The 26,128-nt window shown below is 41.4% G+C and overlaps 1 pseudogene; it reads right to left on the bottom strand.

Moving 5' to 3' along the window:
* LOC135105408 (zwei Ig domain protein zig-8-like) overlaps positions 1–9,735 on the bottom strand; it is a 35,664-nt pseudogene extending 25,929 nt beyond the window's left edge.
* Between the last annotated feature and the right edge of the window lie 16,393 nt (positions 9,736–26,128).

Consider the following 26,128-nt stretch of genomic DNA (forward strand, 5'->3'; position numbering starts at 1 on the left):
TAGACAGGGTGGAATCAAAAGCTTTTCGTCTCACCAACTCCTCTCCTGTAACTGTCTTCAGCCTCTTTCTCATCACCGCAGTGTTGTATCTCTTGCTATCTTCTACCGCTATTTTCACGCTTACTTCTCTTCTAATTTTGTTAAATGAATGCCTGCTCTCCTCCCGCGGCCTCGCTGCACAAAACTTGCTACTTTCACTTCTATTTTGTCCACCTTTCTAATGTTAGAGTAAGCCAGTACTCACAATCTTTCATCCTTTCTCTGGTAATCTCCCTGTCTGCTTCTGTGTTTCCCCCTTCCTACGACTTAATTCTTTCAAGAAGGTGGTTTCAAGAAACTTCCCTAGTTTTGGTTAATTCTTTCTGCTCTTATTCTTTGAGGGCTGGCACCTCAGTGGAGGGTTTTTTTTTTCATATGCAATTTGTTGCCCTTGGTCAGTGCCCCCTTTTACATAAAAAAATATCTTCTTTTCTTCCCCAGAGTCTCACCTCACTCCTAGCATTTCATTTTCCTTCAACAGCATTTTCCCTGCCCTCCTCTCCCAGCATTTTGGCTCCCATCCCCTCCTCTCCCTCTCTCTGTGTTTCTCGACTCTTCCAATCTTCTCCCAACATCTCAGCCTCTCCCCCTACCTCTGTCTCTCTCTCTCTCTCTCTCTCTCTCTCTCTCTCTCTCTCTCTCTCTCTCTCTCCTCTCTCTCTCTCTCTCCTCTCTCTCTCTCTCTCTCTCTCACCTGTCTATCCCCAAGCATCCTGACGCCACAGGTGAGGTTGACTGCCTCCCCCACGGGCGTCGTGACGTGCGTGGGCGTGGCCAAGAAGTATGGGCAGCCCCGGCAGTGTCTGGGCGTGGCGGAGGGCGTGGATATGCGGTGGGGATGTGCTGAACCTGTGGTGGTGAGGGAAAATGAGTGCGTGAGTAAAAAAAATGAGGAAGGAGTGTTGGTGCTGGTCGTAATGTTATTGTTGTTGTTGTTGTTGTTGTTGTTGTTGTTGTTGTTAATATGGTTATTATTATTATCATTATTCTCATTAAGTAGTAGTAGTACTAGTAATAGTAGTAGTAGTAGTAGTAGTAGTAGTAGTAGTATACGTAAGTTGCAGTAGTGGTACTAAAAGTAGTAGCAGTAGCAGCAGTAGCAGCAGCAGCAGCAGCAGGATCAATAGTAGTAGTAGTAGTAGTAGTAGTAGTAGTAGTAGTAGTAGTACTAGTAGTAGTAGTAGTAGTACTAGTAGTAGTAGTAGTAGTACTAGTAGTAGTAGTAGTAGTAGTAATAGCAGTAGTAGTAGTAGTAGTAGTAGTAGTAGTAGTAGTAGTAGCAACAGTAGTAGTAGTAGCAATAGTGGTAAAAACAAAACTAACAAACCAATCCACTATTTAGCCACATAACAACCCAGCTAACCATCACAGTTGTCTCGTGGCCCAGGCGTGCACCCATGGGAGCACACACTACACACACCGTAACACAACGCCGGTGGGAGGGCGGTGGCTTGTTCATCACGTGACGGAGGTAAATAATGACCTTCCGGCGTGCCCATTCATCATAACGACCTGTCACCTAACGATCTATGACCTCCCTTGACCTCTTCCCTCCCTCCTCCTCCTCCTCCTCCTCCTCCTCCTCCTCCTCCTCCTTTAAATTAAGAAAAAGAGGCCTGAGTGAAGATGACAGTAGTTTCTTCCCCCTTTTCCTCTTCTCTCTCACCTCCTCCTTCGCTAGAATGAAATAATTAAAAACGTGGGGAGAGGGAGAGACGGGAGACGAGAGGAGAGAGGAAGAAGGCCAAAAGAAAAGCTTGATTTATAGGTTATGTTTTCTCCTTCATTAGCTTCCTTCTCCATTATGACCAAGTATTGTTGTTATTATTATTGTTATTATTATTATTATTATTATTATTATTATCATTATTATTATTATTGTTGTTGTTGTTGTTGTTATTGTTAAAAGAAGAACAAGAACAAGAAGAACAAGAAGAAGAAAAGAACAACAACAACAACAACAGCAACAACAACAATAACAATAACAACAAAAGAAAATGGAAAGACAGAAAAGAAAAAAGAAAAAAATAGAAAAAGAAAGAAAAGAAAAGAAAAGAAAGAAGGAGGAGGAGGAGGAGGAGGAGGAGGGAGAAAGAAGAAAGAATAACAAAAATACCAGCACAAAGAGTGAAAACACACCTTATTTCCTGCCTGGCACTCAACAACACAAATCCTCATCAACACTTTTCTCTCTCCTCCTTGCTTCTCCTTCCTTTTTACCAAGTGCCCTTTGCTTCTCCCTTGCGTGTTTCAGGTCCTCCTTCGCTGGGTTCATCTCATTAACTACCTCTCCTCTTCCTCTTCCCCTTCCTCTTTTTGGTCTTCTTTCTTCTCTTCCTTCTCTTCATTCTTATTGTAATACCCTCTTTGCCTTCACCCTCTTCCGCCTTTACACCCTTTCTTCCTCTCTATGGCTTAGTTCTCTCTCTCTCTCTCTCTCTCTCTCTCTCTCTCTCTCTCTCTCTCTCTCTCTCTCTCTCTCTCTCTCTCGACTCCCACACCCTTCTCTTCTTTCTCTTAAGCATCTCTCTTAACTTTGGCCTTCCCTCGCTCCACCACCCACCACCACCACCACCACCACCACCACCACCACCTCCTCCTCCTCCTACTCCTCCTCCTACAAGCAAACGAAGACTAAAGAAAGAAATGAGGTTGCGAAAGCGTCTTTGCAAGAAGAGATAGGAGGGAGAGAATGGGAGGCAAAAAAGCAGGGAGAGAAAATAAAAGAACGAAACATAACGAGGAGATACACAAGAGAACAAGGAGGCAGGTGAGGAGAGGCAGGTGTGAGGGAGGCGTTGTAATGGGGAAAATTTGTACGTGTTCTTGTGGAGGTGTCATTAGCTGGCTTTATAGAGGGATTGACCTGTACTTGTGTGGTCTTGTCTGTGTGTCTTTATTCACAGCATCTTTTCTTTGATGTGTACTGCTATACTGTATGATGGAGGTATGGCTTCTTGTGTAATGGTGGTGGTGGTGGTGGTGGTGGTGGTGGTGGTGGTGGTGGTGGTGGAGGTGATGATGATGATGATGATGATGATGATGATGATGATGATAATAGTAACAAAAAAAAAAATAATAATAATTACAATGACTTGAAATTACTACTACTACTACTACTACTATCTAGACTCCTTGACAGCTACTACTACCAACACCAACAAAGCCACCACCACTACCACCACCACTGCTACTACCACTACTAACATTACTACTACTAACATTACTACTCCTCCTCCTCCTCCTCCTCCTCCTCCTCCTCCTACTACTACTACTACTACTACAACCACTACTACTACTACTACTACTACTACTACTACTACTATACTACTACTACTACTACCACCACCACACCAACAAAACCACCATCACAACAACAACAACAACAACAACAACAACAACAACAACAACACTACTACTACTACTACTACTACTACCACTACTACTACTACTACTACTACTACTACCACCATTACTACTACTACCACTACTACAACTACTACAACTATTACCACCACTACCACGACTACTATTACTATTACTACTACTACTATCTACTACTAACAATCACAATAATAGACCCTTAAACTTGACCTCTGTTAAATCCAGAATTAAGTTTCCGTTTTTTGCGTCGAGTAATTATAATGACATGTAATTAATGAGGACTGATATATGACTGAAATTCCCCCCTTTCTCTCTCTCTCTCTCTCTCTCTCTCTCTCTCTCTCTCTCTCTCTCTCTCTCTCTCTCTCTCTCTCTAGTCGTTACTAATATTGAGGCGACAAAAGTTCAGCACAAGTCGCGTCAGTAAAGTTCGAAAACAAAGAGAGGGGAAAGTTTCTGTGAATTAGTCATAGTGAAAGTTAAGGTGTCACAGGGCAGCGTAGCACACACACACACACACACCTCTCTCTCTCTCTCTCTCTCTCTCTCTCTCTCTCTCTCTCTCTCTCTCTCCTTACCTGTCTGTCTGTCCCCTTTGTTCATGACTGACTTTCCTCCGTTTATTTGTATGTCTATGTGTGTGTATGGATGCCTCTCTCTCTCTCTCTCTCTCTCTCTCTCTCTCTCTCTCTCTCTCTCTCTCTCTCTCTCTTTCAACTCAACAATTCCCTTTCTTTCCCTTTCCCTTCCTCTCCGCCACTGCCTCTATCTTCCCTCCCTTCCTCTCATCAGTTCACTCACGAACTCTATCCCTCCTTCCTTCCTTCTCCCCTCTTTCCTTCCTCCCTCTTCCGTCTTCCTCTCCTTCCGTCTCTCCACACTGATAAATATAAACATACATTTTTCTTGTCCCAGAGGAAGGTGAAAACAAAAAGAAGAATCATCGTTCGTACAATGAATATGAAAGTGTACGAGGAGAGAGAGAGAGAGAGAGAGAGAGAGAGAGAGAGAGAGAGAGAGAGAGAGAGAGAGAGAGAGAGAGAGAGAGAGAGAGAGAGAGAGAGAGAGAGAGAGAGAGAGAGAGAGAGAGAGAGAGAGAGAGAGAGAGAGAGAGAGAGAGAATTAATAGTTTCTTTTCTTGTTACTTCTGCTAGGAAACTCTTGACAAATCTTGAAGGTTGAAGGAGGAGGAGGAGGAAGAGGAGGAGGAGGAGGAGGAAGGTAATCAGTTATCCATATCACTAAAGCTTCTAGAAGAGATATGGGGAAAATCCTTTCCTCTTCCTCCTATTTTTCTTCTTCTTCAGATGATGATGGTGATAATAATAATGACAGTAATAGTAATAATAATAATAATAATAATAATAATAATAATAATAATAATAATAATAATAATAATAACAACAACAGTAATAAAATTATAATTGTTACCATTATTATTATTATTATTATTATTACTATCATTATTATTATTATTATTATTATTATTATTATTATTATTATTATTATTATTATTATTATCATTATTATTATTATAATTAACATTACTTCAGGCTTCTATATCCTGCCACGTGTCTCAAATGATACTCCCTTCCCGCCACGAACCATCTCGCACTTTCCTAAATGGAATAATATTATTCAGGAAAGTACTCTGGTGCCTCAGTTGTGTCACATTTGTGCCTACTTAGGATGAAAAGGGCTAGAGGAAGTAGACCTTACTCGGCAAGAGGTTGGGTTTAGAGATACATAATATATATATATATATATATATATATATATATATATATATATATATATATATATATATATATATATATATATATATATATATATATATATATATATATATATATATATATATATACGAGTATATATATAGATATAGATAGATAGATAGATAGATAGATAGATAGAGAGAGAGAGAGAGAGAGAGAGAGAGAGAGAGAGAGAGAGAGAGAGAGAGAGAGAGAGAGAGAGAGAGAGAGAACGATTACGTAGATGTTCTGTGATCGGTATCAATCTGTATTAATCTTATTATCTATTATGTGAAGATATGAGCTAATCATAAATTTAGTCACATTCTAAGTAGAACATATTAACTATAGCAGCAGCAGCAGCAGCAGCAGCAGCAGCAGCAGCAGCAGCAGCAGGAGCAACAACAACAACAACAACAACAACAACAACAACAACAACAACAACAACACATAAGAAAAAAAAAAGCGACATTGGCATGACAATCCGGCAACACGATGACGACCAGGAAGACCTGATGACCACTGAGAAGAAAAATGAGTATGCCTGTGTGGCGAGACCTGCTGGATAGGCCGAGGACCAGTTCAGGGAGAAATGGGAAAAGAATCAAAGGAAAAAGAGAGTGGATAACATCACGGAATGGGCCGGTGAAGAGTTTCGCGACAACCCAGACCCTTGTTCGCGACACAGATGAAGAGGAGGTGGTAGATGGTGACATCCTGAGGAGCCCAAAAAGAAAGGGATGGGCTATCGGATGAGAGCGATAATGACTATTATTACTACTTCTACTACTACTTCTACTACTACTACTACTTCTACTACTACTACTTCCTCCCTCCCTCCCTTTCCCCCCCTCTCTCTCTCTCTCTCTACAACCTCAGAGTTCAATGTCGTCTTACCGCAAGGAGATTCGTGGCACTGGAATGAGGTTAGGTCTTGTGGAAACACTTATGAGGAGGCGGGAAGGAAAGGATTAAGAGATGAAGGAAGCAAATGAAGAGGAAGAGGAGGAGGAGGAGGAGGGGGAGGAGGAGGAGGAGGAGGAGGAGGAGGAGGATAGCTAGATATATAGGGAAATGTGAAAAGACGAGGGAGCGATGAGGAAGAGAGGAATGAAGAAAGGTAGGGATAACAAAGGAGGGATGAGATACATGAGGAAAGAGAGTAGCACATGATGGATAGAGAGAGAGAGAGAGAGAGAGAGAGAGAGAGAGAGAGAGAGAGAGAGAGAGAGAGAGAGAGAGAGAGAGAGAGAGAGAGAGAGAGAGAGAGAGAGAGAGAGAGAGAGAGAGAGAGAGAGAGAATTAGTGTTATCTTGTGTCAAAACGTTATCTTCGCAGCTTCTCATCCTGAACACACATGCGAGGAGTAATGAACGTTTGCTTCAAGATAAGACATAACACACACACGCACACACACACACACACGAGAAGGAAACATACGTATTCTCTGTCTCTCTGTTTCTCTCTCCCTGATGGGCTTATCAAAGTATCGGGCATCATGTGAAAAGCACTTGGAAAGGGAGAAAAGGGATGAGAGGCTGCAGAAAGGGAGGTGAGAGTAAAGAAAACATAAGAACATAAGAAATAAGGGAAGCTGCAAGAAGCCACCAAGCTTACACGTGGCAGTCCCTGTATGAAATATACCTACCTATTTCCACCTATCATCCCCATTCATAAACCCGTCTAATCTTCTCTTAAAGCTCCCAAATGTCCTAGCACTAACAACCGTTCCACTCATCTACCACTCTATTTGAGAACCAATTTCTTCCTATCTCTTTCCTAAATCTAAATTTTTCAAGCTTGAACCCGTTATTTCGTGTTCTACCCTGGCTGCTGATCCTAAGAATTTTGCCTACATCCCCCTTGTTATAACCCTTATACCACTTGAAGGCTTCTATCAGGTCCCCTCTTAACCTACGTCTCTCTAAAGAATGTAAATTTAACAGCTTCAATCTCGCCTCGTAAGGAATACTCCTCATCCCCTGTATCCTTTTAGTCATTCTCCTCTGTACTGATTCTAATAGACCTATATCTTTCCTGTAATGTGGAGACCAGAACTGCACAACGAAGTCTAGATGAGGTCTGACCAGCGCCAAATATAACTTTAATATTACCTCCGGCCTTCTACTTTTAACACTCCTAAAAATGAATCCTAATACACTAGTTGCCGTTTCTGGCCTCTATGCATTGCTTTCCTAGACGGAGTTCAGAGCTAACTATAACTTCTAAATCTTTCTCGTACCCTGTACCTACCAGAGTTTCGTTGTTTAATGTGTACCTACTGTGTGGGTTTCCTCTACCTACCCTAAGTACTTTGCATTTGTTGATATTAAATTGCATTTGCCATCTGTCCGTCCATTCATTCATCCTATCTAAATTTGCCTGCAAGGCGATGGCATCCGATTTAGACCTAATTAATATACCTATCTTTGTGTCATCCGCAAATTTACTAACATCACTACTAATTCCACTATCCAAGTCATTGATATATATTAAAAACAACAATGGCGCTAATACTGATCCCTGTGGCACCCCACTAATTACATAACCCCACTCGGATTTAAAGCCGTTTATTACAACTCTTTGTCGCCTGTCACTAAACCATGGCTTTATCCAGCCTAACACCTTCCCATCTATCCCGTGTGCCCTAACCTTTCTCAGGAGCCTTTAATGGGGTACCTTGTCAAATGCTTTACTAAAGTTCAGATATAAGATGTCATAACTATCACCATTATCTACTGCCTCTTACACTTCACTGTAAAAACTTGACAAGTTTGTCAGGCAAGAATTTCCCTTCGTGAAGCCATGCTGTGACTGATTTATCAAGTTATGTTTGTCTAAATGTTCCCTAATGTTCCTCGCTATTATTGACTCCATTATTTTACCTACAACTGAAGTTAAGCTGACAGGTCTATAATTAGACGCTAAAGTTTTATCTTCTTTCTTAAAGATGGGTACTACATTAGCCTGCCTCCATATTACTGGTACCTCACCTGACTCAAGTGATTTCCTAAAGACAGAAACTAACGGCTCACTAATAACCTCTTTGCATTCCTTGAGTACTCTGGGATATATTTCATCTGGTCCTGGTGTCAACTTTTTTAGCCTATCTACTCCTGTTCCACTATCTCCTTACTTATGGATATATCTATCAGCTTCTCATTCTCATCTGCTCTAAACACCTGTTCACTATCTGGCACATCCTGCATATTTTCCTGGGTGAAGACAGTTAAGAAATACTCATTCAGAATTTTACTAATCTCCTCCCCAGAAATAACCAGCTCCCCATCTGCTGCCTTTAATGAACCTATAGTATCCTTGTTCTTCGTCCTGTATACTTGATAAAATCCTTTGGGGTCCGTCTTCGCCTGGCTGGCTACCTTAATTCATAATTGCCCTTAGCTTTTTTCGTTAACCTCCTGACTGTTCTAACTAATTCATTATAATGTGCCCTTAAAACTTCTTCACCTACCCTTAATCTCTTATATATATACTTCTCTTCCGCCCTATATAATGTTTTAACCTAGCAATCATCCATTTAAGGTAATTTTTCTATGATCTTATTGCTCTATACGGGATGTTTGCTGACTGACCTGTATGCACTTTACGAAATATTTATACAGCTCATCTATATTTACTTCACTTAATCCCCTCATCTCGGCCCCTACCATCCTCTCCACTCCCTCATCTACTCGCCTCGACCTCACCTCTCTCATTTCAGCATGACCTGTGGAGGTAAGAGACGAAACTGTAGGGTAGGAGAGAGGAATAAAGAAGAAAAAAAGGTAAAGAGGAAGGAAGGATGGTCGAAAGAGAGGAGAAATATAGGATTAGGAAAGGGAGAAACAAAGGAAGAAAGAAAGGACGATGGGTGGATGGGAGGGAGGCACAGAGAGAGGCACAGGGAGATGGAAGGAAAGAGGAAAGCATAGAGGGAAAGATAAAGGAAGGAAGGCAATGTGGAAGGAACCGAAATCTTACGTTGGGACATAACTGGAAATGTTAATAGCATGTACTCCTTGTTATTCACTCCTCCTCCTTTTCCTCTTCTTTTTCTTCTTCATTCTCCTCCTTTTCTTCCTCCTCTTCCTCCTTCTCCTTCTTCTTCCCCTTCTTCTTCTTCTTATACTGCTACTACTACTACTACTACTACTACTACTACTACTACTACTACTACTACTGCTATTAATGAATGAGAGAGAGAGAGAGAGAGAGAGAGAGAGAGAGAGAGAGAGAGAGAGAGAGAGAGAGAGAGAGAGAGAGAGAGAGAGAGAGAGAGAGAGAGAGAGAGAGAGAGAGAGAGAGAGAGAGAGAGAGAGAGAGAGAGAGAACCACATACCTCCACGTGAAGGATCGTGAACCACCAGTAACAACCACCACCAGCACCACCACCACCGGCACCACCATCGCCATCCTCCGAGCCTCGCAGGACACCACGCTACCACCAGCACATTCTTCCTGTCCATCCTCACGCAGTCCTTCAATAATCCTTTCCCCTACTAAATATCCTTTCCTTGTTCTTTTTTTTCTGATTCTCAAATTTCTGTCTTTTCTTTAATTCGTCTTCACTGAGAGAGAGAGAGAGAGAGAGAGAGAGAGAGAGAGAGAGAGAGAGAGAGAGAGAGAGAGAGAGAGAGAGAGAGAGAGAGAGAGAGAGAGTTTCCATGCTTACTATTGTTCTGCTAAGCGCTGTTCTCTCTCACGTGTCGGTGTTATAAATTGTTTTAATTTTCATAATTTAACATTCGTGACATGATGAAATAGAAAATGTTTACTGTTTTCTTCCCTCTATTTATTTATTTATTTATTTTTTATACTTCCGTTGCTATTAGTACTACTAGTAATTGGTCTTAAAATATTTTCACACCATATTTGCTTCATCCCGTCTATGTTACTTAGTAGTTGTACAAACTGAATATATGTTTAAAAAAATACTGTGCTGTATCGTCAAATTTATCGTAGTTATTTTATCTACAATATATATATATATATATATATATATATATATATATATATATATATATATATATATATATATATATATATATATATATATATATATATATATATATATATATATATATAGTTGCTGAGTTTTCTTTATTTTTTTTCCGGTACAGGAATATTTAGCTAATCTAACTTCTCGTTCTTGTTTATCATTTGTACTTTTGCACTTCTGAAATGTTACATTAATACTGCTAATATGCTCTGATTGAACTCTGGTGCCACGTGATTATTGTTTCGTAGTATTATAATCAGCCAATTAGACACTTGTTTATATTTGCGTTAGTTTCAAAGACGCACGTTTTTCTGTATTTACGCAACTGGCAATGGTTGTTCTTTCTTTCAATCAGCTGTTTTGTTTTTGACTTATCATCTTTCAATTCTGCTGTTTTGTTCTTTCTACAGATAGCGGTTCATCAAATGGATCTTTCTTTTAAACAAGTCTACTTCTCCTGTTCCTTATCTCCACTTTGCGGTGGCTTGGGAGTTCCAGTTAAGGTCATTCACCAAACCAGTACGGGCACAGGTGGAAGCGGGTACCAGGTCACGTGAGGGCTGGCGGGGCGTGCAGGCAGCCCGAGTCAGCAGGTGAGCAGGAAGACCAGTGTCGCACTGCCGCCTCCGCCCGTGGCCCGCGCTGTACTGCCTGAGTTGTGAGGGGAGAGGTTCGGGTGCCTTGCTATATCCATACTCACTGACTTCCTCTCGTGCTGAGCTAACACGGATGGTAAGAAGTGATCGCTACTGCCATAAAAAGTAATATTCACCCCGTTATGACCTTAAACACGGTACTTTATTGATTCTATCAAACTGGGAAGAAAAAAGAAGACATTAATTTTTATTGCTGAGTTGCTTGAATATTTTCATCGTTATCGTTCATCGTCATTTACTTTGTCGCTTTTAAGTCGGAAAGAAAATAAGGATCGATTTAACGTTATTACATATTTGCAATGGAACAATATCAAACGAATGTAACCCTCCCGAGGAAGACACCAGAAACTGGCATTTTTTATGTTGTGTTATATTACCATTGACCTCTTCTGGAGCCACAAAACCCATGACACTGTCCAAAGGAGCTGCTCAAGACAGACAGGTTGTGCACAAAGCGTGGGGATTTAAAATGAATGCATTATATTAAGCAGAATGAGAATCCTTTACATTAAAGAACGGCAGAAAATACACGCCTTGCTGGCAAATTGTGAGTGTAGTGCTTGAGCAAGGCAGGTGAGAGGCGTGCGTGGTGCAAGGAAACACGAGATGAAGCAGAAGTATCCTTCTACTTTTACGCTTCACATTCTGAGAAGAGCACAAGCTGGTGAGAGGAATAAAGTATTATTATTTCATCACGTGTTTCTTTTCACCTCCTCCACACTCCACGGGATAGATGAGGAGAGAGAGAGAGAGAGAGAGAGAGAGAGAGAGAGAGAGAGAGAGAGAGAGAGAGAGAGAGAGAGAGAGAGAGGAGTGTGTGTGTGTGTGTGTGTGTGTGTGTGTGTGTGTGTGTGTGTGTGTGTGTGTGTGTGTGTGTGTGTGTGTGTGTGTGTGTGTGTGTGTGTGTGTGTGTGTGTGTGTGTGTGTGTGTGTGTGTGTGTGTGTGTGTGTGTGTGTGTGTGTGTGTGTGTGTGCGCGCGCCAATATTTTATCATGCCTCACAAGATGGGTTCTCGACAGCCAGACCTCCACGTCTCACTCCCGACATCTGTCACGGAGTTCACACGGTTATATTTTTCTCTCGCCTTCTTCTGTTTCCGCTCACCACCTCCCTGTCTGGCTGTGTGTGTGTGTGTGTGTGTGTGTGTGTGTGTGTGTGTGTGTGTGTGTGTGTGTGTGTGTGTGTGTGTGTGTGTGTGTGTGTGTGTGTGTGTGTGCCTCAGGATCTGTCTGACGGTTTGTCTGTATTATTTTCCGTGTCTTTATTTACTATATTCTAACTTTCTTCTCTGTCTATATTCTTTTCTTTTGTCAATCCATCTTTTCATCTGTTTGCTTCTCTCTCTCTCTCTCTCTCTCTCTCTCTCTCTCTCTCTCTCTCTCTCTCTCTCTCTCTCTCTCTCTCTCTCTCTCTCTCTCTCTCTCTCTCTCTCTCTCTCCTTACGTTGTTCCGTCTCATATCTTCACTCCTCCTCCTCCTCTCCCTACTCATCCTACTCCATCTCCCCCACTTTCTCTTCCTCCCCCTCTCCCCCGTCCCTCTCCTCTGAATCTGACATTAATTCCTTGGTCTCTGTTTACTTATTAACGCAGTGCCACACGCCTCGCCTGTAAATCAAGTGCAAGACAGGGACGACATATTATTACTGCTGCTGCTGCTACTGCTGCTAGTACGACTGCTGGTGCTGCTGGTACTACGCTTACTACTACTGGAAAATAATGTCACTGTTGTTGCTGCTGCTGCTACTGCTACTACTACTACTATTGCTACCTATACGACTACTACTACTGTTGTTGCTGTTGGTAATACTACTACTTATACGACTACTACTACTTTTGCTGCTGCTGATAATACTAAGATTACAATATTATTACTGGTACTAAAATAATGGTAAAAATGTTCTCTAGTACAATTTTGTCCATTGTCATCATCATCATCATCATTATCATCATCATTACTATAAGTAGAGAGAAAAGTAGCATCATATAACTGTTTACTGCTCTTTTGAAATCATAATAAAAAAAACATATACAACACAAAATAACAAGGTCCACGTCATGCCGTTATATGTGAGAGTTACATTATACGAGGAAAATCAGATGTAATGAGACTTCACATATTTAATCACTAATTATAACAGATTACAAGGCCTGTCTTATGAATCTCCTAGATCTTAACCACGACAATTTTTCTCGGGAAGAATGCACTAAGACAGCACTGTGGCACAACAGTAATAACGTTTCAGCATTCGAGGATATATTAAATGGAGTAAAAGATGAAAAGTTTACTCACCCTGAGCTGCCAGGTGTGTGTGTGTGTGTGTGTGTGTGTGTGTGTGTGTACTCAGTGACGCCTGGAGGGAAGGTGTGAGGCGGGAATGACCTGCGTGGAGAGAGCGAGGGGTGAGGGGTGGTTGTGAAGATCGACAGGATATAAATATGTTATGATACTGAGCACCTTGAAAAAAAGGATAAATAAAAATAAATAAATAAATAGAACAAACAAATGTAAAAGACGACAAAATTGAGTCAGTCTAGAGGGAGTTGGCTTGGTGTTCACTCAGTGTTCCGAGCCTCTCTCTCCCGTCTGCTGCCCGGGTCCTTTGTACTACTGAACACTAAACGTGACAGACCTGAGTGCTGTATATTACTGGCAGTGATCCCACCAGCACAAGCAAAAGTAAATATATAAAAGTGCTCGTGATTAAACCATTTTCTGTCCTGATTATTTTCTTTTTATTATTTTTGAGAGACAGAGTAGTGGCAATGAAAAACCACCCCGAGTGCTTGCCAGGAAAGGTGACTGCAGCGTGTTCCTTTACGACCGAGTAGAGAACACCCGCGTCAACTAATTGCCTCAGTGGAGAGAGGGAGGGAGGGACGGAGGAAAGGGGGGAAACGGACAGGCGAAGAGATGGATGGAAGGAAGGAAAGATATACAGTGAAAAATGTCAAAAAAGGTGTAGGAAAAAGATGTCTAGGAAAAGAAGTTGGTAAAATAGACGACAGAAGAGTCTTGTTCTTATGGTTTCATTCAAGTTAATAATAAAACGTGCACAGGAGAGAAGAGCTGAAGACAGATTGGCCAGTAAACATAATAAAGTTGAGCGCTAAAAATATCGACAGTTATGAAACAAAGAAGCAGTGAAGCATACTTAGAAGCAGAGGAGAAAGAAAGAAAGAGGGAAAGGAGAAGGAAGGAGGAGAGGAGAGAAGAAAGAGGGAGAAAAGGAAGAGGGAGAAGAGAAGAAAGAGGGAGAGGAGAGAAGGAAGAGAGAAAGGAGAGAAGGAAGAGAGAGAGAGAGAGAGAGAGAGAGAGAGAGAGAGAGAGAGAGAGAGAGAGAGAGAGAGAGAGAGAGAGAGAGAGAGAGAGAGAGAGAGAGAGAGAGAGAGAGAGAGAGAGAGAGAGAGAGAGAGAGAGAGAGAGAGGATGGAGGAAGGAAGAGGGAGAGGAGAGAGGAATCTAGTCTTCTTCATTTAAACACTCGATGGAAGCAAATCCTCCTTAGAAAGAAGATCCTCGGAAGGAGATTGAAACACCTGACACAACTCTCTCTCTCTCTCTCTCTCTCTCTCTCTCTCTCTCTCTCTGACACGTGGTACCCTGTCACGTGTCTAATCTCCTTCATGTCTGATCTGTAGTTTCCAAGTTTTTCTTTTTCGTCTTCGGTTCATCTTTATTTTTTTTTAAACTCTTTGACAGCAATTGTGTGCGTTGTGAGGTGGAGTGACAGATGCGTGGAAAGGAGTGGACAGGTGGCAGGTGAGAGAGAGAGAGAGAGAGAGAGAGAGAGAGAGAGAGAGAGAGAGAGAGAGAGAGAGAGAGAGAGAGAGAGAGAGAGAGAGAGAGAGAGAGAGAGAGAGAGAGAGAGAGAGAGAGAGAGAGAGAGAGAGAGAGAGAGAGAGAGAGAGAGAGAGAGAGAGAGAGAGAGAGAGAGAGAGAGAGAGAGAGAGAGAGAGAGAGAGAGAGAGAGAGAGAGAGAGAGAAAGGTGGGGGATAGGGGGTGAAGAAGAAGAAGAAGAAGAAGAAGTCCAAACAACAGCAGATCCTGAGGTCCTTACTAGGCTGCTTGGGTAACTATTCTACGCTAACTGTTAGTGGGAAAGACAGGGTAGTACGGAAAAAAGGAGGAGGAGGAGGAGGAGGAGGAGGAGGAGGAGGAGGAGGAGGAGGAGGAGGAGGAGGAAGACGAGGAAGAGGAAGAGGAAGAGGAAGAGGAAGAAGAAGAAGAAGAAGAAGAAGAAGAAGAAGAAGAAGAAGAAGAAGAAGAAGAAGAAGAAGAAGAAAATGAAGAGGAAGAAGAGGAAGAAGAAGAAGAAGAAGAAGAAGAAGAAGAAGAAGAAGAAGAAGAAGAAGAAGAAGAAGAAGAAGAAGAAGAAGAAGAAGAAGAAGAAGAAGAAGAAGAAGAAGAAGAAGAAGAAGAAGAAGAAGAAGAAGAAGAAGAAGAAGAAGAAGAAGAAGAAGAAGAAGAGGAGGAGGAGGAGGAGGAGGAGGAGGAGGAGGAGGAGGAGGAGGAGGAGGAGGAGGAGGAATACAAAGGAATACAAAGGAAAGCCAAACAGCAACAGACCTTTTGGTCCTTGCAAGGCTGTTTGGTAACTACTTCTAACTAGCTACAGTGAAGAGAGACAGGACAGCATAGCAGAAGGCTATGCTGGAAGGTGGATGTGGAGGAGGAGGAGGAGGAGGAGGAGAAGGAGGAGAACCCTGAGGTCGTTACTAGGCTGTTTGGGTAACTATTCTACTCTAACTATTAATGAGAGAGACAGGATAGCACATGGGGAAGGCTTCTCCCCACATCCCCATCCCTCCAGCGGAAGCTGGCCAGGAAAAAGGAAATACAAAGGAATACAAAGAAAGACCAAACAACAACAGACCCTGAGGTCCTTACAAGGCAGTTTGGGAAACTATTCTACTCTAACTATTAGTGAGAGAGACAGAATAGCACAGGAGAAAGCTCCTCCCCACCCACCATCCCTCCAGCCGAAGCTGGTGGGAAAAAGGAAATGGTACTATGTTGTATAGAAAAACAACATGGAATTTCATAAGAAAGTAGAGAGATGAGGTCTGCTTCTACTACATACAATCTATATACAATCCTAACATTTGTGTCATCTGATGAGGCGCTTCCTCTTGTTTAAAATTTTATTAACTGAGGTACATTTAGCTAGATGACAACAGTGATGGGTGAGTTGCTCTGCAGGGACTCGATTCCTTTCACCATTACTGTGACGTGGTCAGCAGCAAGTCGCCGAGGAACAAGCCATCACTAAAGTCTCTTTAATCTTTATTCTTTGTTACATAACAATCGTTTCCCTTTCTTAGTGAAATTTAGCCCCATCAGATGACAGATAGTACGGAGTGAACGTGTTCGTTATTCAGACATGAACAATGACAAACGGGGATTAGTTTCTAGATGCTTGTCAAGACGAGTTTTAAATGAATCAACAGTGCCTGAGTTAACGACGCTTGATGGAAGACAATGCCAGATATTTATGACACGACTGAAGAAGAAATATTTGGCTTCATTTGTTTGAAATCACTTATCTATTATTTTGAAGCCATTGTTTCTTGTAACATTAGACAGGCTGAGTGTTAGGAAGAGTTCAGGTCTCATATTTGTGAAGCCCTTAAAAATTTTGTACAGCAATATCAGATCCTCTCTTCGTCTGCGTTTGGATAGAGAAAATAGTTATGTAAGGCGTTCCTCTTAGTTTTTATTGCGAAGCCTTGGGATCATATTTGTTATTCTAAGTTGTATTTTTTTCTCCATATCCTTTTTGCAGTAGGGTGACCGAAACTGTACGTTGTATTCAAGATGAGGACGTACGAGTGAGTTGTACAAAGCCAAAAAGATTTTTCCTGATAAATAGGTGAAAAATCTTCCTATGAAGCCTATTAGTTTATTAGCATTTTTTTACTTCCGTGCAATAGAGGAGGAGGAGGAGGAGGAGGAGGAGGAAGAGGAGGAGGAGGAGGATGAGAAAGAGGAGGAGGAGGAGGAAGAGGAGGAGGAGGAGGAGGAGGAGGAGGAGGAGGAGAAAACTATCAAAATCTTAAGTGTCATATTTCCATTACTCTTAACGGGTGTAATGGAAGTCATTATGGGTCTTCAAGGGTAATTTCATGAGTCTAGTGAGGGTTTAGCAAGAGTTCTACAACACCAAGAGAAAGGACACTTAAGCCGACTTATCCCTATGGTCTCTGAGAATAGTCCTTATGAGAGCCTGAAGCGATTCACAATGTGGACCAAGAATGAAAATGATGTAGTGCTGAAAAAAATTAGAATGATGATGGTCGTACATATGTCGCTTTTGTTTTTTCTCCTCTCCTCTTTTTCCCCTCCAGTCCAAGGCATACGTATCAGTCCAAGGCATACTAATAATAAATGCAAGGACGATGAGCCTATTTGATACATTTCTTCTTTCCCTTATCATCATCATCATCATCATTATCACCATCATTAACCGCATCATTCTACATGTCATGCTAATATATGTATGTATATATATATATATATATATATATATATATATATATATATATATATATATATATATATATATATATATATATATATATATATATATATATATATATATATATAAGCACGCACAGGGAGTTTTTCATCTCTCTATCATCACCGTCATTATCCAAATCATCACCAGCAGCTTCTATGACTCCATTGCAGGTCAAAGGTTTTTCCCAACGTTCTCCTTTCATCTCTCTCTCTCTCTCTCTCTCTCTCTCTCTCTCTCTCTCTCTCTCTCTCTCTCTCTCTCTCTCTCTCTCCTGTCTGTCTATTCCACTCTAGCCTCGAGGAACTGAATTCATAAGGGGCAGTTCCTTAGATTTCACCCAGCCTACAGCTGCATTGCCTTTCCTTTAATCTTCTGACTCCTATGGTTTCTCTTTAAGATTACTGAGATGTCCGGGTGCAAGATAAGAGTTGCAATTTTGAAAGACAGGACAAGGAGCAATAAGAGTGATAGAACACTTGAGCTTTTTCAAGTACTTTTAGTTATACTTTCCTAATAAAATCGTAGAGACTATTCATTAAAGAAGTGTCCTGTGGTTACTCGCAGTTAAGGGGTTAAACCTATTAGCAGAATCCCATAGTGAGAAAAACAAGGCTAACAGATCATCACACTTAACTTAGTCATTCTAACCTCCTTTTAAACCCAACAGCTGAACCCATACTAACAAATATAAGGTTCAATAGACTATCACACTTAACCTAATCATTCTAACCTTTTAAACCCATCAGCTGAACCCATACTAGTAAACATAAGGCTCAGAGGTTATCACATATCTTATAAGACTAACCATCCTAATCTTGTCCTTTTTATGGTCGTCCTTCGTCAGCCTTCCTAGCACTGTAAAGATGGTTTGCGTAGAAACACAGGAGATAAAAGAAAAACAAGAGAAGGTTACCTTTGTCTTTTTCTTTTTTAGGGAAATATTCACGAGAGCTTAGCACGAAAATAGTGTATAACAATTTTATAAGTATTGAAGGGAAAGGTTTGTTTAGTAGTGAAAGGATTAAGAAAAAAAAATCCATACTACTGAGAAACTTAACCTAATCATCCAACCTAATTCCGGGACTCAAAAATTGACAGCAAAGCTATTGACAGGAATGTACTATTATATGTATTACATATTCAACGACAGGCTATAAAAGGCTAAGTTTACCCTTAAAAATAACAAAGAAAATTGGGGTCATGTTCCAGAAAACGGTAACTAAGAGTATAAAGGGATAACTACAGGGCATTTTCTAAAGGGTACATACTGGGTTCCATTCTTACCGGTATTAGTCACTGGAAGGTGTCTCGCCCAGCCCACCGCCACTCTGCGCTCGGCACCAAATGACGGGCGGGATGGCGGAGCAAGCTGTGGGAAATGGTTGGGGACACGTTAGGGTACGAGAGAGAGAGAGAGAGAGAGAGAGAGAGAGAGAGAGAGAGAGAGAGAGAGAGAGAGAGAGAGAGAGAGAGAGAGAGAGGAGAGGAGAGAGAGAGAGAGAGAGAGAGAGAGAGAGAGAGAGAGAGAGAGAGAGAGAGAGAGAGAGAGAGAGAGAGAGAGAGAGAGAGAGAGAGAGATTTTCTTTTCTATCTCATCAATAATAATAGCTTTTCATTACCTCTTTTCGCGTTGCGCCATATCTCACTGGCACACACACACACACACACACACACACACACACACACACACACACACACACACATTTTTACGTCAAGAATCCTCTTTTACACACGCCAAATAAAATCAATGAGAGAGAGAGAGAGAGAGAGAGAGAGAGAGAGAGAGAGAGAGAGAGAGAGAGAGAGAGAGAGAGAGAGAGAGAGAGAGAGAGAGAGAGAGAGAGCACGTGGGGTATCAAGTATTAAAATCTGGTCAGACCCATCAAGAGGAGGAAGGAGGATTCTGAGGGAAGAAAAGAATGAAGGCTTGGAGGGGAGGGAGGCGGAGAGGAGGGAGAGGAGAGAGAGAGAGAGAGTAGGGGAGAAGGAAGGAGGAGGGGCAGGGAGAGAAGAGAGAGAGTGTAGGAGGATGGGAGGAGGAGGAAGGGAGGGATGAAATTTGTCTCAAAGAAGCGAACCTTACGAATCTATATTTAACCACACGAAAGAGAGAGAGAGAGAGAGAAAAAAAAATAGTGATAGCAATAAAAGTAAAATCAATGCTATCTTGTATATATATTCCTCCTTTTCTTAACATTTTTCTTAATTGAGGTTTTCATACACATCTGCAGCGTGTGATTGGCTTTGGAACGCGTATCTTGGTCTCTGAATCTCCTCCCCACTTCCTGCTATTTCCTTTTGCTTCTCCTTTCCACTTTTCCCCACTGCTCTAACTCAATTTTTTTCTGCTCCATTTTCTGTTCCTCTCGTGACTTCTGCGTTTTACTCCTCCACTGCCAATGTCCTTCCTGCTAGATACCATTTTTCCCTGCTTTTCTTTGCTCCTGCTTGTCCTTCTCTTCTTGGTTTTTAGTGATATTTGTTCTTGCTCTTCCTTTTTAGCTGTTTTTTGTCCTTTTTATTCTTCTCTCCTTTATTCCTTTCTTTTCTTCATCCTCTTCTTTCTGCAAATGTTTCGATTCTTCTTCGTGTGTCGTTAATGTCTCTCTCTCTCTCTCTCTCTCTCTCTCTCTCTCTCTCTCTCTCTCTCTCTCTCTCTCTCTCTCTCTCTCTCTCTCTCTCTCTCTCTCTCTCTCTTCTTTCAACTTGCTGTTACGTCCTGCTCCTTTTATTAATTTCCTGTTCCTCCTCTTCCTCTTCTTCCTGCATCTACTGCTTTCCTCCTCCTTCCTTCACTGATCTTGCTCTTCTTCCTTCAACTTGCTCTTCTTCATAAGCTATTCTTACTCCTCCTCATCTGCCTGCCACTTCTCTCACCTGTTCCTGTTTTTATCCACCATCCTTAGCCTCTTCTAATCTTCCGCCTCCTCCTTCTGTTCTTGTTTCTCTCTTCCTCTTCTGTCCCTTTTGATCTCCAGCGTTTGAACTGTTGCCTTCTTTTTTTTTTTTTTCTTTGGGTGCAGAGTTTGTATCAAGCACCGGTCCACCTCTTCTTCTTTTTCTTTTTTCTTGTTTTCTTGTTCTTGTTCTTGTTGTTCTTGTTTCTTGTATTTTTTCATTTCCTTTTAGATTTTTATTCCTTCTCTTCTGTTTCTTCGTCTTATTTTTCTTTTTTTCCTTTTCCCTCTTGTTTTTTTCATCTCTTTTTCTTCTTTCCCTCCTCCTCCTCCTCCCTCTTCATATTTTCTTATTGTTTTTTTTTTCTACTTTTTGCGTACAAAGGACTGACTCTCTTGCGTTTGGAAGTATCGCTTTCCCGCCTCCTCCTCCTCCTCCTCCTTTTCCTAGTCTTCTTCTTTCTTTTCTTCCTCCTCCTGCTCCTCCCCCATTTCTTCATCATCATCATCATCTTCCCTCTCGGGTCAACCGTTGCTTGTTCTTCCTTTGTGTCCTTCACCCTCCATCACCTTCTTTTACTCCTCTTCCTCTTTCTCTAATTCCACTCCTCACTTCCTTTGAAATCCTCGTCCTCTGTCACCTCCTCTTACTTTCTTCCTTTTTCTCTTTCCCCTTTCCCTTCTTCATTTGTATCGCTCGTTTGTATTACCTCTTAATCCTCTTTCTCTTTTCCTGCTGTTTCATCTGTTTTCTCCTCGTGCTCCTCGTCCTCCGTCACCTTTTCTTACTCCTCCTCCTCCTCCTCTTCCTCTTCCTCTACCTCCAATCCCAGTTCTTTCTTTATATTCCTCGTCTTCCATCGTCTTCTCTTACTTCTCCTTCTCTTTCTTTACTTTTCTCTTTTGCTCTTCATTCTTTATTTAGTAGTCCTCGCCATCTTTTCTTATTCCTCTTCCCTACCCTTTTCTCTGTTTATATTCCTCCTCTTTTAGTTATCATCATCCTCCTTTACCTTTTCTTATTCCTCCTCATCCTCTTCCTTTCCTCTTTCTCTGTTTTTATTTCTCCTCTTTTAGTTATCCTCATTTTCCCTTACCTTTTCCTTATTCCTTCTCCTTTTCTTCATCTTTCTTCGCTTCTACTTTTCCTCCTTCAAGTAATCCTCATCCCCCTATACCTTTTCTCACTCTTCTTCCTTTTCCTTCTCTTCTACTCCTCCTCCTCCTACATCTCTCTCTCTCTCTCTCTCTCTCTCTCTCTCTCTCTCTCTCTCTCTCTCTCTCTCTCTCTCTCTCTCTCTGTTGTGACTTATGGCGCTTCCCAGTCTTTGAGGAGGCCTTAGTTTAGTGCCACAGTGTTCGGCGCCTCCTTCAGGTTCCCGATACCAACGCGATTTAGTGTTTCTCTTCCTTCCCACCTTACTTTGTCCTCTAGTATGTATTGTGTTTTTTATCTGATTAGCTATGACACGCTAATTAGTCTAGGTACGCGATTTTACAGGTCTGGAATAAAACTGAAGGGTGGTTTTGGTTTACTTGATCGCTGTTCTTGAAATTGTTATGTAGGTACTCTACTCTAGCACCAGTCAATTAAGCTGTTAGTTGGTCTAGGTACGACTTTTCACTGGTCAGAAATAAAACTGCGGTCTCGGGGGAGGTTTGGTTACTACTACTTTTGAAATTGTGTGAAAACCATGTACACTCAGGTCTGTTTGTTAGCTGCCTCACTACTTTTTCGTGGTTTACTCGATCACTGCTTTTGGGTTTGTATGTAGCTGGTCTCAAATTGCGCCACACCAGGTTATTAATTAAATCTTTCACTGCTAAATATTTTTTTTCTCCTGATAACCTACAACTTTTCAGACTCAGTTTTGTCCTGTTGTCTCTAGAATAGCTTTATTAGGTTAGTAGACAAAATTAGACTCCTATTTTCTCTCTCTCTCTCTCTCTCTCTCTCTCTCTCTCTCTCTCTCTCTCTCTCTCTCTCTCTCTCTCTCTCTCTCTCTCTCTCTCTCTTCTGGTTACATTTTCTTTATAACGGTACTCTAAATATCAAGATAATGAGGTAAGTTTGAGAAGAAGCTATAAGAGTGTCAAGGTTAATCTAAATTAGCAAGATCTCTCGGACTGACGAATTGGTGGCAACAGTAGTTCCGTATAACTCGAAATGGTTGACCTTAACTACTGCTATCACCACATGACTATCACCACCACCACCACCACCACCACCATCATTACAACTCTTCCCCTGTAACTCTTCGCTCCAATGTGGCCAAGAACACGCAGCTTGTTTGTATTAGCAGGTGTTCGTCACTTGCTTCAGTACTTCTTGTTGGCCCAAACTCTGGCGTGGAGGGAAAGTTGAGGTGAACATAATCAAAGTTCCGGAACCTGCAATCTACTACCGTGATGTTGTACGTTTTCTCTTCCTCCTCCTCTACGGTGTCTGTTACGTACATGATTAGCAAAGTTTGGGTGGTGGTGTTTTGACGCCTTATATTTTATGCCCTGGTTAATAGTAATTTCCTTTGGGGATTAGTGAAGATAATATGGTGGGTAAGGGTGTTTAACGTTGTTGTTGTTGTTTTCCTTCTTTCTCTTCTTCTTCTATCTTTTCATTTTTTCCGTCATCGTCCTCATTATTCTCTCTCTCTCTCTCTCTCTCTCTCTCTCTCTCTCTCTCTCTCTCTCTCTCTCTCTCTCTCTCTCTCTCTCTCTCTCTCTCTTGTACAGGAAGGCACTGCCGTACTGCCCAAATATTCTCTGGAATCAAAAGAAACGCTGCGTAGACCACCTTCAATATAATCAGGTAAACTGTATACAAACACGTACGAGTAGGCAAGCTATTACTGGCTAAGGCAAGCGGGAGACGCCATGCAGAAATGCCAAAAGGGGGACGAAAAGCGTCTTAAATTAATAAGATGAGTAAATGATAAATAAGAATAGTAATAACGATAATAATCATAATGGTAATAAAAAGAAAAATGAACTTATATATACATACAATGATACTGCTCGGCCACACCTCAGCTGCGGCCTTGCAGCAAAGAAATCATAAAATAATGGGTGACGCAATTCACTCTGGGTGACACGTAGGTCACATCAATAGAAAAATAAATAATTGTATGTGTGTACTATCTGAACAAGACACAAATAATAACATCATGAGATGTGTATAAATGTGTAAAGTGTGCTTATCTGTGTAAGTCACAAGAGGCAGGACATAAACAATGACATCATAGCAAAGATGATACACACAAAAATTCACAGAAATATCAATCCTGCAGAAAAAAAATAATAATAATAATAATGTAGGACAGCACAAAGAAAAAACACAATCCTGGCTTAACAGGAGGCATGAACACAGCGGGCAGGGGAGCAACAGGAGACGAAGCTTGACCAGAGCCCAGAAGTCGTGTAGGATGAACGGAGGGGAAGTCCAAAAGGCGCTCAGCATATACAGGAACAGCAGTAAGCAGACAGTGTGGTAGCAGGAAGCCCAGAGTGGAAGCCAGGTGGCGGTGCAGGGCGGCCAGAGAAGGCAAAGCACGTGGCTAAGTGGCGGCGGGTCGGGAACAAGCGGCCAGGGACGGCAGCAGAGAAAGCTCCCAAGAAACTTCAGTGCAGTCAAATTAGAAACTACAAGGCAGCAGATAGGAGAAGAAAGGCCAAGGCAACAAAAAAGGCTGGAACGGCGAGGTTGCTGGCAGCACGATTAGTTCAGTGCGTGGGGTACGGAACAAGGCACAACACGAGGCAGCCACAGGAAGCACCAGTCTCTTTGGAGGTGTGGATTCGTATCCTACCACTGCCACCAAATTATGTATCGTGAGGCATGGCCGCACTGTCAAAGAGTTCTCAGGAGTCAAAAGAAACACTCCGTAGACTAGTTTTAATATATTTAGGTAAACTGTATACAGACACGTAGAGCCATGACCGGCTAGGCCAGAGGCGAGCTGCAACTGACTAAGGCGCTCGTGAGACGCCACACAGAGATCCCTCTAAAATGAAAGAGGGGCAGGAAGCGTCTTAAATGAGTTAAATAAGTAGGTGATGAATAAGAATAGTGATAATGATAATCATAATAATAATACTAAAAACAGAATAATTCTCTCTCTCTCTCTCTCTCTCTCTCTCTTACATATATCTTATTATTATTATTATTATTATTATTGTTATTATTATTATTATTATCATTATTATTATTATTATTATTATTATTATTATTATTATTATTATTATTATCGTTATTATTATCATTACCATTATCATTATTATTATCATCACAGTTACCGTCATCATAATCACTTTTCTTCGATCTGGAACTTTCTAACTTTCAATCTAGCGTATAAATTGGAAGGGAGGTGGAGAACAAGTAATCAAAGTTTTCTTCCCTCGCCGCCTTGTGGTGCACGCGACGGGCTGCCGCCTCTGCCACCCGGTGTGTGGAGAGACATTTAATTCGCCGCTTCACAACTTTTTCTCGCGTCGTTTTTTCTATAAATTCATACTTGAAAGTCGAGAAGAATTTTGTGAGAAATGATATTGTTGTTTCCCTCGGTAATCTGTCTTCCTTTTAGTATTCCTCGTCCTCCTCCTCCTCCTTGTTCTTGTTCTTGTTGTTGTTCTTGTTTCTGTTACTTTTTGTTAGCCTCCTCGTCGTCTTCTTCCTCTTCCTTTTTCTCTTCTTCATATTCTTTCTTTTCGTCCTCCTCCTCCTCCTCCTCCTCTTATTCCTTCTCCTCCTCCTCTTCTTATTCCTACTCGTCCTCCTCCTCCTCCTCCTCCTCCTCAATTCTCTTTTTCTACTGTTCCAAGTGCTTACACATATGTATATTCATATTTAATCTGCAATATAAACAAGTGCACACACACATATCTCATACTTCACTTCTTATCAACCCTTCACATGTAGCTGTAATACCAGACACTTTTTAATAAAGTACGGCAAAAAAAAAAAAAAAAAAAGAGGTACACGTTTTGTTGGTCATTTTTCAGACTCTACAAGACCTTAATTTTTGAGCGAGTTAAGGTGCTCTTTCTTTGCTCCGATGAGTCACTTCCTCATGTGCTGTTGCAGTAGTAATATGCATCCATGAGTGCTGTGTCGATACTCAGCGGAACGAGAATAACTTGGAAGAATTTACGTTGTTTTCTTTGTTTTGTTTGTTTTTTCGTTCCCAGGCAGGTGAGCGAGGCGTTTCATTGTTTTTTTTTTATGTTATGTTTTATTCACTAAAACGTATTTGTACCGGAGCTTCTGAAAATGTCTTTGCTTATGTTTATTATTTTGTTTATGTTTATTATTATTATCGCCTATCTTATCTATCTGGGAATGTCTGTCTAGGTAGCATTGTACGCTATATTTTTGAGACAGAGAGAGAGAGAGAGAGAGAGAGAGAGAGAGAGAGAGAGAGAGAGAGAGAGAGAGAGAGAGAGAGAGAGAGAGAGAGAGAGAGAGAGAGAGAGAGAGAGAGAGAGAGAGAGAATGTGTGTGTGTGTGTGTGTGTGTGTGTGTGTGTGTGTGTGTGTGTGTTTTCTGGGTCTACGATACACTTGAATGGGTTCCGTGGGTTATTGAGCAGTTGAAGGACGACGGAGCTCTCTCTCTCTCTTTCTCTCTCTCTCTCTCTCTCTCTCTCTCTCTCTCTCTCTCTCTCTCTGGTTGAATAACAATGCTTCTGATGGTGAGAATGATAGAGGTACAGATAAGATGGTGATAATAATGAAACAAGTGATGGTGAGGGATGTAAAGGATAAAAGGTACAGTGATAATGGTGACAATGAAGGTGAGGATGAGAATAACTGATGAGTGCGGTGATGGTGATGGTGACAGGGAAGGTGAGGATTACGAATGGAGAATGCTGTGATGATGGT

This window comes from Scylla paramamosain, chromosome 12 (assembly GCF_035594125.1).
Source record: "Scylla paramamosain isolate STU-SP2022 chromosome 12, ASM3559412v1, whole genome shotgun sequence".
Lineage (NCBI taxonomy): Eukaryota > Metazoa > Arthropoda > Malacostraca > Decapoda > Portunidae > Scylla > Scylla paramamosain.